At 43.5% G+C, this 16,959-nt stretch overlaps 1 protein-coding gene across 3 annotated transcripts in view; it reads right to left on the reverse strand.

The window, feature by feature from the left end:
- Window positions 1-1,960, reverse strand: part of LOC121861875 (glutenin, high molecular weight subunit DX5-like) — a 136,313-nt gene extending 134,353 nt beyond the window's left edge. For all 3 annotated transcript variants that reach the window (XM_042359779.1, XM_042359777.1, XM_042359775.1), the window contains exon 1: window positions 1,552-1,960. The gene's annotated coding sequence lies outside the window, so the exon portion shown is untranslated. The remainder of the gene's footprint in view (window positions 1-1,551) is intronic.
- Between the last annotated feature and the right edge of the window lie 14,999 nt (window positions 1,961-16,959).

Consider the following 16,959-nt stretch of genomic DNA (forward strand, 5'->3'; position numbering starts at 1 on the left):
GGGCTGAGGTGAATGCAAGTGGTCGTGCGAGTCGCCTCCATACATTCACAATCATCCCCCCACGTAGCGACTTGAACCGGTTTGGCTGCCGTACCAGCGTCGGACTCGTTCATCATGGCTGTATTAAGCCTTTTTTTTTCTACCTTGAGCTATTAAAACCAGTTGCCACGCTGCTCCGTAAGTCACGCCTCCGAGGAAGACAGTGTGATAACCTCTTTAAGCCAAGTAGTCTCAACACTAAGGCAATGTGAGGCCCAGCCTGAGTTGTCACCATCACCACCCAAGAATAACACGACAGTCACGGTGAGGGCAGACCACCCCTCCCCCACCCTCACAACCACTCCATCTTCCGCTGTATCAACAATCACTGACTACAAACAACGTGTTGTCTCTTAACGCTACTTCATTTGCTGGGTCACACAGCCCGCGATGTACCTTGTCCACAACATAGTACCACACAACATCTACACTCGATTAGCCACCACCGTGTCCACCACACTCCAATTTCAGTCTCTCTAGAATCAGCAACATTGTAAATAAATGTAAATCTCCTTAGTCTCCCTCACATGGTAACTGGGGATAATGAACAAAAAAAATTTTTTCCTCACTCCAAAGATCACAATGCCTACTAAATTTACACTAAAGAATGTAAGTTTCGTTATCTGTATCGTGGCACATAAACCATTAGTCTGGGATGGAAGTCAAATGAGAAGAAAAACTTCCAAACACAAATCACTAAGAAAAATCCCAATGACCAGAAGAAATTGGCTTCAGTACTCGAGGGTGGAGGAAGGGGGACTTATATTTGTAGTTGCGAAAACCCAAGACTAAATTGACAGCAAGACTGGGCCGCGAGGCAGCCAGTGTACAACAGGCACACACTTCAACACTCACCAGGTGCCTACTACCCACCAATCTGGGAGACCCAACACCCGTCCTAACTAGACTTGGTAACAACAACTACACGTGGTTAATGAAAACCTGACTATCCACGTTCATACGGTCTGGGAAACCTGGTCAATTAGGCCGAGGGAACACACGTGAGGCAGAGTCCAGCAGCCACAACTCAGGCTATGTCCAGCAGCACACCACCACCATAACCCCGTTGTCTCCTGACGGCGATAACGTACTAACACACTTATTTTTACCCCACCATCATCATCACAAGTATATGCACAACTGTTGTTTGTGTATGAGAAACATGCTCTGAATTGCAACTCTGTTCATTTTCCTCATCACACCACCTAGCCAGCCAGGTCTCTGAGCACAAAGTCATTCCTACCATTATTGTGAGAGTAAGTTTGAATATGTATTAATGTACACCGTTTAAACAAACTCTTAAAGAGCCTTGTATTGTAGTCTGGCCCTCAGCACAGTAGCCACGTAAACAAATGTAATCTCACGACATCAACACAGACTGGAGTAAGGAGCTCCCTCTCACCATCACACAAGGCGACACCTAACTGGGAGGAACAATAAGAGGGCGCGAGCAGCACCTACCAAACCAAAGGCGACACACAACACCGGTTAACTTTGATAAATAAAACTCACCCAATGGCTTCCAAGTGATGATGGCTAGTTCTCCGAGGTCCGCAAGAATAACACAGCCACGTTATGTCACTCAACAGAGGAATTCTATTAACTTTGTGCAAATCCTCTCTCAACAAATATTCCACACCAACACTTAACACGTGATTCAACAGTGATGATGGTTTGGGCCAGAGATGAGGAGGACGATTTTTCCAAAGGTTTTACTCATGATACAGAGGCTTTGAGGGGCTTTTATTACACTCCCTTTCACTATCTATCTATTACACACTCCTCTCCTCACTGTATACCCAACTTCTCTTATAGCTTTCTAGTAAACTCATCATAACCCATTTCACTGGCACTTGCGGCCCACATCATGACGGCCGGTGCTAACACTCTCCAACTTCACCACAGACTGAACAAGTGGCACGTCTTGTTGTCAAAGTTTTTGGGGGAGCGGCCATTATTCCGCGCAGACGCTCGCTTGCCGCTCCCCAGCTGCCGGCCTCACCCCGCGCACTTTGAATCTTTCATTTCCCCTAATATTTACCATTACCTAACTTACTATCTGCTTCAGCTTTAGATTTTATGTAGCATTGATAATATTATGAATTATTTGCAATGTAAGGTTTGGATATAATAAGAGAAGAGTGTATGGCCCAGAAGGGCGAATCTTGATCCCCTTGTGTGGTACCGAGTGATCACCAGCGACGGGTGAGTAAGGTTGGCGGGTCGCGAGGCGCTGGGGTGACTGATGCGCGAAAACTCAACTATAAACACCCCGCTATCCCTCAAGATACACGCTGTATTCTCACACCAACCACCTATTGTGTAAAATTCATAGTAAGTCCCCTTCTAAATTTTGGGATATGGAGTGAAGGAACGTGGCGGTAAGAGTGGTGAAATAAGGGAATCATCACGCCTAGGCGTTGAGTGTGACACCAGGACCCGGCGGACCGTCTCTCTGCTGGTCGGCTCCCTCCCTGGCCACCACCTGCACCCACCCACCCTACGATAATCATCACTACGCAATCCCGTTTCCTCCTTTATCCCGGCGTTATACACGTAACTTACACTACCCATATGACTTAAAGGGATTTTATGATGTCAAGGATTTTATTATATAGCGTTATGAAGACGGGAAAAGTTTACAATCGATAAAGTGGTGCGAGTGTTGTGTGAGGAGCAAGTTATCGTACGGTGGCGACGTGTGTGCTCTGAGTGACTGGCTGGCTGCCCTCCTTAGCCATACTTTTGTTTGATTTGTCGCCGCTGCCATTCCCAAACAACCTATCTTGACGCTCTCCCACGTCAAACCACCGCACACAACGTCCCTCACCACCATCCTCAAACCTTCCACAGCACAAGCAAAACGCGATTAAATGCCAGGGTTCAGTGTTGAGGAGGAGGGTGAGCATTTGGCAGCCGTAAAGTAGTGAGTGGCCCTTCCCGCTCTTTCCCCCGCCACTGCTGTCGACCGATTACACCCCCCCCCCTCCACAAACGCCTAATCAACCGGGTATTGCTGGGTTTGCTCGGGTACCGCCTAGCCTGGGGTTTAAACGCGAGATAATTGTTGAATTCTCCCCTCACCCCCCATCATTCGGGTTAGGTTAGGTTAGATTTGTGTTAATTAGGTTACGATAGGTCAGGTCATTTAGGTAAGGCTGAGAAAATTACGACTGTATTAGTTCACTGGCGGGAATTCTACAATTAAGGCTTAAATGCTTTTGTAATTAAGGTTAAATCTCTTTGTTTACACACACACACACACACACACACACACTACAGCTGACACACACACACGGACAAGTACTTTCCAATCGCCTTTTCAGTCACAAATCAAATTACTCATTAGTCACGTGTGTAGTTTTCCGTCGATAATTTGATATTTGTAACTCAACTGAATAATCATATGAGTGAAGTTATTAGTAAATATTAATTACATTTGATGGGTAAATACGATATTTTTGACAACTGATACAACTCCTCTCAAGGTGTTAAGGGTATTGAAATTATGTCCTGTTTATGTAACTATTTTGACCCCAAGGCTATAATATTTTTTCGTGATTATCTTAACAAGTTTTTTTTTAATTATCTTATAAATTAAACCTAAATAATGACACCCCGTCGAAAAAAATTAAATAAATAATATTAATTTCTACATATGAACTTGTAATGTTATCTGAGTAAAATTTATTATAAAAAAACTCTGAATTTTGACTCTAGCGCGACTCTTACCCCACCTAACTCATTTCTAAGGCGAAATTAATGTTTTTACCCAACAAACTTCAAGTAAGGGTATTATTCTTCCACTTAAGAGGTTAAATCCACTTAGGAACCCCGAGTGATAGGGAGAATTCAGCTATTAAGAGAGATGATAGAGGTGTAGTGAATGACGGCTGGATTCCTCACCTCGCTACGGTCGGGTTCAAAGTACGGCACCACCAGGAGGTAATTGAAGTGGGTGGAAGTGCCTGGCAATCCAACGGCCTGGTCCCTTGTGTCTCACCCGGTGTGTGTGTGGTGATATGCTCTGTGTTTATTGTTGTTGTGAGTGTTTTATCGCTCTGTGTTTTGATCTGTGTGTCGTATTTATGTGTGTGTGTGTGTGTGTGTGTGTGTGTGTGTGTAAAGCAAACGTTTTCCGTGTGGGTGTGTTTAATGTTTATATAAATACGTGTGTGTGTGTGTGTGTGTGTGCGTTCATGTGTCAGAAAGGAAAGTACAGCTAAAGGAGCAAATACAAATGAAAATACAGGTACATGTACACAAACAAGTACATGTCTAAATAGAAACAAACACAGGTACAATAAAACAGGTATTGTACAGGTATCCATATAAACAAACACACAAACACAGGTATTGTACAGGTATCAGTATAAACAAACACACAAACACAGGTATTGTACAGGTATCTCTATAAACAAACGCAGGTACCATTAAAACACACAAACACAGGTGAAGAGATTAACTGCACCAAATTGTACATGGGTTGACCTTTCCATGACGCGGGAAGGTGTGGCATGGTGTGGCATGAAGGTGTGACGTGAAAGTGTGACGTGAAAGTGTGACGTGTAGGTGTGACGTGAAGATATGACGTGAAGATGTGGCATGAAGATGTGGCATGAAGTTGTGGCGTGAAGGTGTGGCGTGAAGATGTAACGTGAAGGTGTGTGTATGTGTATATGACCTGTCCTCAGTGTTGCCAACGGAGGCGGCGGTGTGTTGTGAACGAGAGAGGGTGAAGCAGTGTTGCCAAGGACGGTGTGTAAGAGCTCCCCTGTGCCAATTACCTACCTAATAATAGCCGTATCATATGTTGAACAGGTAAATAGGCCCGTGTCCACTTGTTGAACCAAGGAACATGGGGAGATGGTTACATTGTGTGGGGGTGAGGTGTGTGTGTGTGGGGGGGAGGTGTGTGTGTGTGGGGGGGGGAGGGGTGAGGTGTGTGTGGGGGGAGAGAGGTGTGTGGGGGGTTGTGTGGGGGTTGAGATGTGTGGGGTGAGATGTGTGAGTGGGTGGGGGTGAGAGTGAGGTGTGTGTATCGCTGACGGCTGGCTCCTCAAACACTTCCATATTATACCACTCCATACTAAGTGATTCTGTACAACACAATGTAACACAAATGTACACTAATCCAGGGTACAGTCTATGTTCTGTAGTGTACAAGATTACGTAATAATGTACACGGGTTTGTACTGATGCTTCGACTGTTATACAAGTTCTAGTTTAAATAAAATAGTTAATAATATTTTTGGGTTAAGTAACTTGCTCAAGGGACTCTGTAAACACAAGCATCAAGGGACTCTGTAAACACTAACTCTGTATCAAGGGACTCTGTAAACACTAACATCAAGGGACTCTGTAAACACTAACATCAAGGGACTCTGTAAACACAAACATCAAGGGACTCTGTAAACACTAACATCAAGGGACTCTGTAAACACAAACATCAAGGGACTCTGTAAACACTAACATCAAGGGACTCTGTAAACACAAACATCAAGGGACTCTGTAAACACAAACATCAAGGGACTCTGTAAACACTAACATCAAGGGACTCTGTAAACACAAACATCAAGGGACTCTGTAAACACCAACATCAAGGGACTCTGTAAACACCAAACATCAAGGACTCTGTAAACACCAACATCAAGGGACTCTGTAAACACAAACATCAAGGGACTCTGTAAACACCAACATCAAGGGACTCTGTAAACACCAACATCAAGGGACTCTGTAAACACAAACATCAAGGAACTCTGTAAACACAAACATCAAGGGACTCTGTAAACACAAACATCAAGGGACTCTGTAAACACAAACATCAAGGGACTCTGTAAACACAAACATCAAGGGACTCTGTAAACACAAACATCAAGGGACTCGGTAAACACAAACATCAAGGGACTCTGTAAACACTAACATCAAGGGACTCTGTAAACACCAACATCAAGGACTCTGTAAACACTAACATCAAGGAACTCTGTAAACACTAACATCAAGGGACTCTGTAAACACTAACATCAAGGACTCTGTAAACACTAACATCAAGGACTTAAACACTAACATCAAGGGACTCTGTAAACACTAACATCAAGGACTCTGTAAACACAAACATCAAGGGACTCTGTAAACACTAACATCAAGGGACTCTGTAAACACTAACATCAAGGGACTCTGTAAACACTAACATCAAGGGACTCTGTAAACACCTAACATCAAGGACTCTGTAAACACAAACATCAAGGGACTCTGTAAACACTAACATCAAGGACTCTGTAAACACTAACATCAAGGACTCTGTAAACACTAACATCAAGGACTCTGTAAACACTAACATCAAGGGACTCTGTAAACACTAACATCAAGGGACTCTGTAAACACTAACATCAAGGGACTCTGTAAACACAAACATCAAGGGACTCTGTAAACACAAACATCAAGGGACTCTGTAAACACTAACATCAAGGACTCTGTAAACACAAACATCAAGGGACTCTGTAAACACTAACATCAAGGGACTCTGTAAACACAAACATCAAGGGACTCTGTAAACACTAACATCAAGGGACTCTGTAAACACTAACATCAAGGGACTCTGTAAACACTAACATCAAGGGACTCTGTAAACACTAACATCAAGGACTCTGTAAACACTAACATCAAGGGACTCTGTAAACACTAACATCAAGGACTCTGTAAACACAAACATCAAGGACTCTGTAAACACTAACATCAAGGGACTCTGTAAACACTAACATCAAGGGACTCTGTAAACACTAACATCAAGGGACTCTTAAACACTAACATCAAGGACTCTGTAAACACAAAACATCAAGGGACTCTGTAAAACACTAACATCAAGGGACTCTGTAAACACTAACATCAAGGGACTCTGTAAACACTAACATCAAGGGACTCTGTAAACACTAACATCAAGGACTCGTAAACACTAACATCAAGGACTCTGTAAACACAAACATCAAGGGACTCTGTAAACACAAACATCAAGGGACTCTGTAAACACTAACATCAAGGGACTCTAAACACAAACATCAAGGACTCTACATAACATCAGACCTTAAAACATCAAGGACTTGTAAACACTAACATCAAGGGACTCTGTAAACACTAACATCAAGGGACTCTGTAAACACTAAACATCAAGGGACTCTGTAAACACTAACATCAAGGGACTCTGTAAACACTAACATCAAGGGACTCTGTAAACACTAACATCAAGGGACTCTGTAAACGCACACACAACACATACACAAAACTTCATATACACACCCATATATAGTACACAGCTGACCTAAAATATACACAATATACACCCCATAAGTATACACAGGTCATGATACACGACCCAAACAAGGTGTGACGGTAGACTCTCATATATGGTAATTAAGGAAAGGTTAGGGTAGGTTAGGTTAGGTTAGAGACGACATACTGGTGAGGGAGAAGGATTAAGGAGTATACGTCACCAGTACTATATCCACTTGCCCACTAGAACTCCTAATAAGAGTGATAGTTTTATAAATCACGTGAAAAGCCAATACAACTTTCCACCAATCCTGTATCACTTAAATAAATAATAGTTATAATCACGAAAAGCCAATACAACTTTTCCACCAATCCTGTATCACTTAAAATAAATAATAGTTATAATCACGTGAAAAGCCAATACAACTTCCACCACTTATCACTTATATAAATAATAGTTATAATCACGTGAAAAGCCAATACAACTTTTCCACCACCCTGTATCACTTATAATAAATAATAGTTATAATCACGTGAAAAGCCAATACAACTTTTCCACCCAACCTGTATCACTTAAAATAAATAATAGTTATAATCACGTGAAAAGCCAATACAACTCTTTCCACCAATTCCCATACTTAAAATAGATAAAAGTTATAATCACGTGAAAAGCCAAAACCACCACACATAAGATAACAAAAGCAACAACTTTCCACCACCCTGTATCACTTAAAATAAATAATAGTTATAATCACGTGAAGCCAATACAACTTTTCCACCACCGACTAAATAAATAATAGTTATAATCACAAAACAATACAACTTTTCCACCCCTGTATCACTTAAATAAATATATAATCACGAAAGAATCCAACTTTTCCACCACCCTGTATCACTTAAATAAATAATAGTTATAATCACGTGAAAACCCAATACAACTTTTCCACCACCCTGTATCACTTAAATAAAACCAATCGGTCATTTACAGCAATACATAATTTACACTGGTTAACATTTACAAAGGGTGGATAGTACAATGTAAACAACCTAGTTCAATGTAAACAACCTAGTGCAAAAGTAAACTACCTGAGTGTCACCATTGTTTCGGGGTAACAATGATGTAATCTGACGAAGCAGTGTAGAGTTACATCACTTTCTGCGTGAGTGGTACTGATAGTGGGACTACTGCCAGTGTCCGGTTCTCAATGGTTCTGTCCGGTTCTCTGTGGTTCTGTCCGGTTCTCTGTGGTTCTGTCCCGTTCTGTGGTTCTGTCCGGTTCTCAATGGTTCTGTCCGGTTCTGTGGTTCTGTCCGGTTCTCTGTGGTTCTGTCCGGTTCTCTGTGGTTCTGTCCGGTTCTCAATGGTTTTCTTACGTTCTCTTAGGTTCCATTAAGCTCTCATTGTGTTATTCTTATGTTCTATTAGGTTCTCAGTGGTTCCATTAGGCTCTCTTAGGTTCTAACAGGTTCGTTCCGTCAGGTCATCCCCCAATATCCCTCCTCAGAAAATCCCACTCCTCCCCAAATCCCCCCTACAGGTCTCCCAACGCCTCTTCAAAAATCCCAACCAAGATTCTCCTAAATTCCACCTCCCAAATCCTCATCCTCCTCCTGGCCTCCACTCCTAGATCTCCCCAACTCCCCCACCCACAGGTTCCCAGCAGTAGAGGTGAGTGAGCACACCTGGGGGCGGAGGAGTAGAGTTGGCGGTGAGGTGACCGCCACGAGCACCACCTCTTGTAGAGCCTCAAGATTTATGGAGGAGGAGGAAGAGAAGGAGGAGAAGAAGGAGGAGGAGGAGGAGGAGGAGGAGGAGGAGGAAGGAGGAGGAGGAGGAGAGGTAAGAGTAAGAGGGGAAGGAGGAAGAGAGATAAGAAACGGAGGATGAGGAGGAGAAAGAGGAGTAAGAGGATTAGGAGGAGGAGGAAGAAGAGAGGAAGAATATGAGGGGGAGGAGGAGGAGGTAGAGGAGGAAGGGGGGGTAGAGGAAGAGGAGGGGAGGAAGAAGAGGAGGAGGGGTGGAGGGGCTAGGATCCTACTCGACACCAGCAAGCAGGAGGAAGAGGAGGGCAGGAGGAAGAGAGGGACAGGAGGAAGAGGAGGAGGATCTATTAGAACTAGGGCCAATTAGAACTAGGGCCAATTAGAACTAGGGGCCAATTAACCTGCAAACTTACCTGTATTATATCATAAATAATTAACCTGCTTAGCACACCTCATTAATCACACACACAAACACACACACACGCACACACACACACACACACACACACACACACACACTAATAATTACCATTTTTTATTGAATACCCAAATTATATTAATTCCTAAAAAAATAATAATTTTATACCCAGTTCAATAATTTTATTAGCAAATTGTTAATACGATTTACAATATTAACGTTAAAAAAAATCTGACCGATTAAATAGATCAGAATTTAACCGATGATAAAATGGGTGTTGATTTTTTTTTTTAATTTTTAGGGAATTTATTCTTTTGTTTTGGCGGGAATTTATTTGTCATTGACGTGGGTGATCGTAACTTGCGACCTCTGTACACCCATGTAAACTATGACCCTAAATCAACCGACGTCAACTGTTTACGCAAATATAAACATTACATAAACATAAACATTGTTTCACCCCCAAAAGTAACCAATCAGGAGGCCCCGTTTGTAACTATACATTTGGTAATACAAATCTTAAACGATAATAAACTTAATTGAAACGACCATTAAAAAAAAATAATAATAATAATAATAATAATTAATTCACTATTTACCTAATTAGTCTCATTATGGTTGTTCGGTTGATCATTTCCGGGTTAAAGAAATTAGGATAGGGTTGAATGTGGTGGATTTTTGGTTGAATACAATGATTAGGTCACCTGAAGATTAGACACCCCAGCTTATTTCACCTGATGATTAGACACCCTGCTTATTTCACCTGATGATTAGACACCCCAAGCTTATTTCACCTGATGATTAGACACCCCAAGCTTATTTCACCTGATGATTAGACACCCCAAGCTTATTTCACCTGATGATTAGACACCCCAAGCTTATTTCACCTGATGATTAGACACCTGCTTATTTCACCTGATGATTAGACACCAAGCTTATTTCTACCTGATGATTAGACACCCTAGCTTATTTCACCTGATGATTAGACACCAGTTTATTTCACCTGATGATTAGACACCCTAAGCTTATTTCACCTGATGATTAGACACTTCAGCTTATTTCACCTGATGATTAGACACCCCCAAGCTTATTTCACCTGATGATTAGACACCCTGCTTTATTTCACCTGATGATTAGACACCCCAAGTTTATTTCACCTGATGATTAGACACCTAAGCTTATTTCACCTGATGATTAGACACTTCAGCTTATTTCACCTGATGATTAGACACACCTAAGCTTATTTCACCTGATGATTAGACACCTGCTTATTTCACCTGATGATTAGACACCCAAGCTTTATTTCACCTGATGATTAGAAATCCTAAGCTTTATTTCACCTGATGATTAGACACCAAGCTTATTTCACCTGATGATTAGACAACCCCAGCTTATTCTCACCTGATGATTAGACACCCCAAGTTTATTTCACCTGATGATTAGACACCAAGCTATTTCACCTGATGATTAGACAACAGCTTATTTTCACCTGATGATTAGACACCCAAGCTTATTTCACCTGATGATTAGACACCCCAAGCTTATTTCACCTGATGATTAGACACCCCTGCTTATTTCACCTGATGATTAGACACCCAGTTTATTTCACCTGATGATTAGACACCAGTCTTATTTCACCTGATGATTAGACACCCTAGCTTATTTCACCTGATGATTAGACACCCAGCTTATTTCACCTGATGATTAGACACCTAGCTTATTTCACCTGATGATTAGACACTCCAACTTATTTCACCTGATGATTAGACACCCCAAGCTTATACCTGATGATTAGACACCCTGCTTATTTCACCTGATGATTAGACACCTAGCTTATTTCACCTGATGATTAGACACCCTATTATACATTGTGTACGAATCCTCCCTATTGAACTAGTAAAGTACAGCTGTAACACACAGTTGGTGTTTTATATACCACACTTGTACTGAGCCTGTGTTAACATACACTGTTATCTTCACACCCTCCAGTCACGCTACCTACCTCCCTCACTATAAGACTCTACCTTACCTCTTCATATGAGATTTAACCTCATTATACTCTCCCCCTACCCCAACCCCCCTTCCTCCCCACCGCAACCCCCTTCCCTCCTTTACCTCAACCCCTTCCCTACCCCTCTCCCTCAATTCTCTCCCTTCCCCACCTCAACCCCCCTTCCCCTCCTTTACTCTCAACCACTCTTCCTCTCCCTACCTCAACCCCCCTTCCTCCTTACCTCAACCCCCTTCCCTACCCCACCTCAATTCCTTCCCTTCCCTCAACCCCTTCCCTCCTTACCTCAACCACTCTTCCTCTCCCCTACCTCAACCCCTTCCCCTCCTTTACCTCAACCCCTTCCCCTACCCCTCACCTCAATTCCTCCTCCCTACCTCAACCCCTTCCTCTCCCCACCTCAACCACACTCCTCCCCCTACCGCAACCCCCTCCCCTCATTCAACCCCCTTCCTCCCTACCTCAACCCCCCCTACCTCAATCCTCCTCACCTCAACCTCCTCACCTCCACCTCAACCCCTCCTCCCCACCTCAACCCCTTCCCCCTCCCCCCTTAACCCCCTCCCCCTACCCTCTACTCCTCACCCTCCCTCTCTCAACCCCTTTCCCTACCCCCTACCCCTTACTCAATGATGACCTCAGAGTACCGGAAGTCGACGGTTTGTTTCAATGTCGAGTTGTTTACGTGGGTGGCGGCCTGGTGAGGGCTGTGGTAGTGGGTGGCGGCGTAGGGGTGGTTATAGTAGTGGGTGGCGGCGTAGGGTGATTAGGTAGTGGGTGCAGGCCTGGGGTGGTTGGGTCAGGCTAGGGGTGCAGCCAGGTGTGGAGGGGTGACGACCAACATCTCTGGGTGTAGGTATGGGGATTAAAGGAGGTGGGACGGGAGGGGGAGGGAGGGGTGGCGTATAGAGGTGTAGGCAGTACTGTGTGTTGATACCTGAGGGGAGTTAATTGGAGGTGTGACCCCTTACCTGTTGGATACGTCTCATATGTTGCTGCTACAACTATTTTTTTTTTCCTTTTTTCTTTTACAACAAGAATAATAATAGCAACATCACCACAACAACAATAGCTTACTCAGATGGCCACTACAGCCAGGTGACCACTAAAACCAACTGGCCCAACTACCCAAAACCAGGGGGAGGAAGAGGGTGAGATGAGGAAGAGAGGAAGGAGTAGGAAGGTGGATAAGAAGAAGAAGAAGTTATCATTATACATATTTCTTGAAGAGAGATGAAATAGAATAGAAAATAAACCAATACATTATACATTGCCTCCTCGTATACTGTATTATGGTTACAGCCCACAGTGTACTATATCCGCACTGCCTTTAAGAAACTGATCCTTTTTTCCTCAATAGGCGTTCATACCTCAGTAGTGGGAGAGAGGAGGAAGGAAAGAGGTGAGAGAAAGGAGGAGGGAGGGGGAAGAAAAAGGATGTGGGAGGAAGAAGGAAAGAGGAGGTAGGAGGAAGGAAGAAAAAGGAAGGAGGGAGGGAGGAGGAAGAAAGAGGAAGGAGGAAGAAGGAAGAAAGAGGAAGAAGGAAGAAAGAGGAAGGAAGAAGAAAGAGGAAGGAGGAAGGAAGGGCTGAGTACTTTATGTTAGGCAGGCCGAGGAGCAGAAGCGGCACTCAGTATACTAACACCAAGGCGTAGTATCTTACAGGCGGCGGCATCTTCCTGACGGGGTAGGCTGGTATCTCCTGACGGGGGAGGGGGAGAGGGTATTTCACGCACGGTTCGACGGATTTGACTACAAGGGTGCTGATGGAGGGAGAGGAGGAGGGAGGAGGAGGAGGGTGAAGTCCTAAGATGGAGGAGGAGGAGGAAGGGAAGAAGAGGGGGAAGATGAGGAGGAGGAAGAGGGATGGAGATATCGACCCTCCTGAAACATCCCCTCGGGGCGCTCTTCTCCCTCACCGTCTCCCTACTTTGATGAGGATCGCCCCTACTTACACACACACACACACACACACACACACACACACACACACACACACACACACACACACACACACACACACACACACACACACACACACACACACACACACACACACACACACACACACGACGGAGAAAATATCGAATTCTTCTTTTTTTTCTTCTATTAAATTTATGTCCAAAAGTTTGTCTATGATGTTAAATTAAGACTTGTTGAACGGTGTGTGTGTGTGTGTGTGTGTGTGTGTGTGTGTGTGTGTGTGTGTGTGTGTGAACCAATTCCCAATCTATTTAACCTAAGTTAACTTAATCTAACCAATTTTAGATCAATTTAACCTAAAAGCTAATCTCATCTGTCTTAGGTTAAAATATCAAATTAAGACAAGTTAGCCCACCTCCTCACCTAACTTAACCCACCACTTCACCCTAACCAACCCACCACCTCATCCTAACAAACCCACCACTTCACCCTAACTTGACCCCCACCTCACCCCTAACAAACCCCACTTCACCCTAACCCAACCCACCACCTCACCCTAGCAACCCACCACCTCACCTAACCTTACCCCACCACTTCACCCTAACCCAACCACCACCTCACACCCTCATCTAACCTAACCCACCACCTCACCCTAACTTAACCCCACCTCCTCACTAACCTAACCCCTCACCTAACCCTACCACCTCACCTAACCTAACCACCTCACCTAACTTCCCACCTCCTCACCCTAACCTAACCCCACCTCACCCTAACCTAACCCACCTCACCCTAACCTAACCCACCTCACCCTAACCTAACCCACCTCTTCACCCTAGCAGAGGCCAACTAACCTATGTCTCAGTGTGGCTGGCTGGCTGGGTGGTAATCGATGGAGCGAGTTTAGCGCAGTACACCGGATCGATACTCTTGGTCTTGGCTTTTGGCGGGAACTGCAAACACTGGAGATGGACTGTTTGTGTGTGTGTGTGTGTGTAAGTGTGTGTGTGCCGTGTGTGTGTATGTGTGTGTGTGTGTGTATGTGTGTGTGTTTAATGTGTGTGTGTGTGTGTGTGTGTGTGTGTGTGTGTGTGTGTGTTAACTGTTTGCGTGTATTGTGTTTGTATGTTTGTGTGCTAGGAAATGTTTTGTTGTTTTAAAGGATGTTAAAAGGGAATGTTTGAGTGTGTTTATAATAATAATAATAATAATAATAATAATAATAATAATAATAATAATAATAATAATAATAATAACACACTAACACACTCAACACACTCAACACGCCTTCACACACACACTAACACACGGTCCAAGTAATTTTTGGTGACGAGCAGCTGATAGATAGATAAGAGATCGTGACACAGGTGATTCCATTGTGTAATTAGTCTTGACGATACCTGTGTAATAATATACCTGGTAACAGTCTACATACATACACACGCACATACTATACATACGCACACACAGACATAAAAGTTCTAAACACGCACACTTCTACCCCCCCCCCCACACACACACAGGTTAATTACAGGTGTGTTCTTGAAGCATCGTGTACGTGTGAGTGACCTGTCTGAACTTATCTGAACTTGTAGACCAGCTGATTGTGGGTGTGTGTGTGTGTGTAGCCCAGCAATATCAGGGGTAGAGTGTGAGAGAACAGGAAGGTGTTTGATGCATGTGTGTGCTTGTGTGTTTTCGGGGTCACACACACACACACACACAAAAACACGCATCCAATGTGTTTTAGTCCCGTATTCTCTAAACACCTCCGGAAATATTTTAGTCACGTACTGCCTAAAAATAAACAAATTAATCAAACCTTTCATACACCACTTAATATCACCCCTGCGTGTCCTAAACCACTTAATATCACCCCCACGTGTCCTAAACCACTTAATATCACCCTCACATGTCCTAAACCACTTAATATCACCCCCACGTGTCCTAAACCACTTAATATCACCCCTGCGTGTCCTAAACCACTTAATATCACCCCCACGTGTCCTAAACCACTTAATATCACCCTCACATGTCCTAAACCACTTAATATCACCCCCACGTGTCCTAAACCACATAATATCACCCCCACGTGTCCTAAACCACTTAATATCACCCCCACGTGTCCTAAACCACTTAATATCACCCTCACATGTCCTAAACCACTTAATATCACCCCCCACGTGTCCTAAACCACTTAAAATCCCCCCCATGTGTCCTAAACCTCTCCACGTATCCCCTTAAAACCACACGATTAATATTTTAGGCTCGTGTTACCTTCTACAATGGCTACCGTTTGTTGTGGTCGAGATAATTATAAGTTGTGAGGAGCTAGTTGTTTACGTCTGGCTCGAGTGTGGCATTGTGGGTAAAGTCAGCTCCTGTGACGTCACTAATATGGCGGTGCGGGGTTATCTGTTTTTGTTTTGTTTTAGTTTATTCGAAAATAAATGTGTAGTTTATTATTTGTTATGTATTTTAACTTTATTTTGTGGTTCAATTTATAACCCGGAAGATAACATTGGGTATAAGTATAGATACAGGTACAGGTATAGATACAGGTACAGGTACAGGTACAGGTACAGGTACAGTATACATTATTACATCACATTATCCTGTAAACAATGCAAACAATAATAATCTAGTCACTGTTTACCTTTTATTGTTCTTATCGTTATCAGCACCGAGCCTCTATATCTGTCTGTCTGTCTGTCTGTCTGTCTGTCACCACACGACACTATCTAAAGCCCCTGACTGTCATTCTCACCTGTCGTCACCATCACCTGGGATTTTCATTCGCTTCCTCACCATCATCATCATTTTCATCACCATCGCCATCATCATCATTATCATCACCAGCATCACTATCACCATTATCACCATCACAATCATTAACGTCACCATCATCCTCACCATCATTCACCTTTCACCATGGCTAAGGTTTGCGTCAAGCGGCTGGCACATGTAAACAAACCCTCCTCCAATGACGCCAGTGGATACGTTCATGTACAGTGACGTCATTGCTGTCTCGGTTTGGATTCTTCTCTCTGATTGGCTTAATATAGTATCACTATCTGCAATGACGTCACTGCCGTCTAGGTCTGGATTCTTCTCTCTGATTGGTAAATGAGCAATATTCCACTGTATGACGTAATCATATCGCTGCCACTGGATTCTATCGTAAATAATTGGTTAGCAAGTCTGGAATCCGTCGTATATCCGTAAACAAACAGTGACGTCATACTACCAATACGTCTGGATTCCACCAATAGTTGTTGATCGCGTAGTGGTGACGTCACGGCTACTTGATGCTGTTGCTCATGTATGATGATGATGATGATGATTGAGGAGAGGAGGGGGAGGGATGAGAGAAGGAAGGGGAAGAGGAGGCAGAGGAGGAGGGGAAGAAGAAGAAGAAGAAGAAGAAGAAGAAGAAGAATTACCTATAATCTCGTTATATTCGCTTTAAGACGTTACTCACCGCTCTACAGGTGAGTGTCAGGTAGGTACAGGTCTGACTGTGAGTGACTGAGTGACCGAT

Source organism: Homarus americanus, unplaced genomic scaffold (assembly GCF_018991925.1).
Source record: "Homarus americanus isolate GMGI-L3 unplaced genomic scaffold, GMGI_Hamer_2.0 scaffold39889, whole genome shotgun sequence".
NCBI classification, from domain to species: Eukaryota; Metazoa; Arthropoda; class Malacostraca; order Decapoda; family Nephropidae; genus Homarus; species Homarus americanus.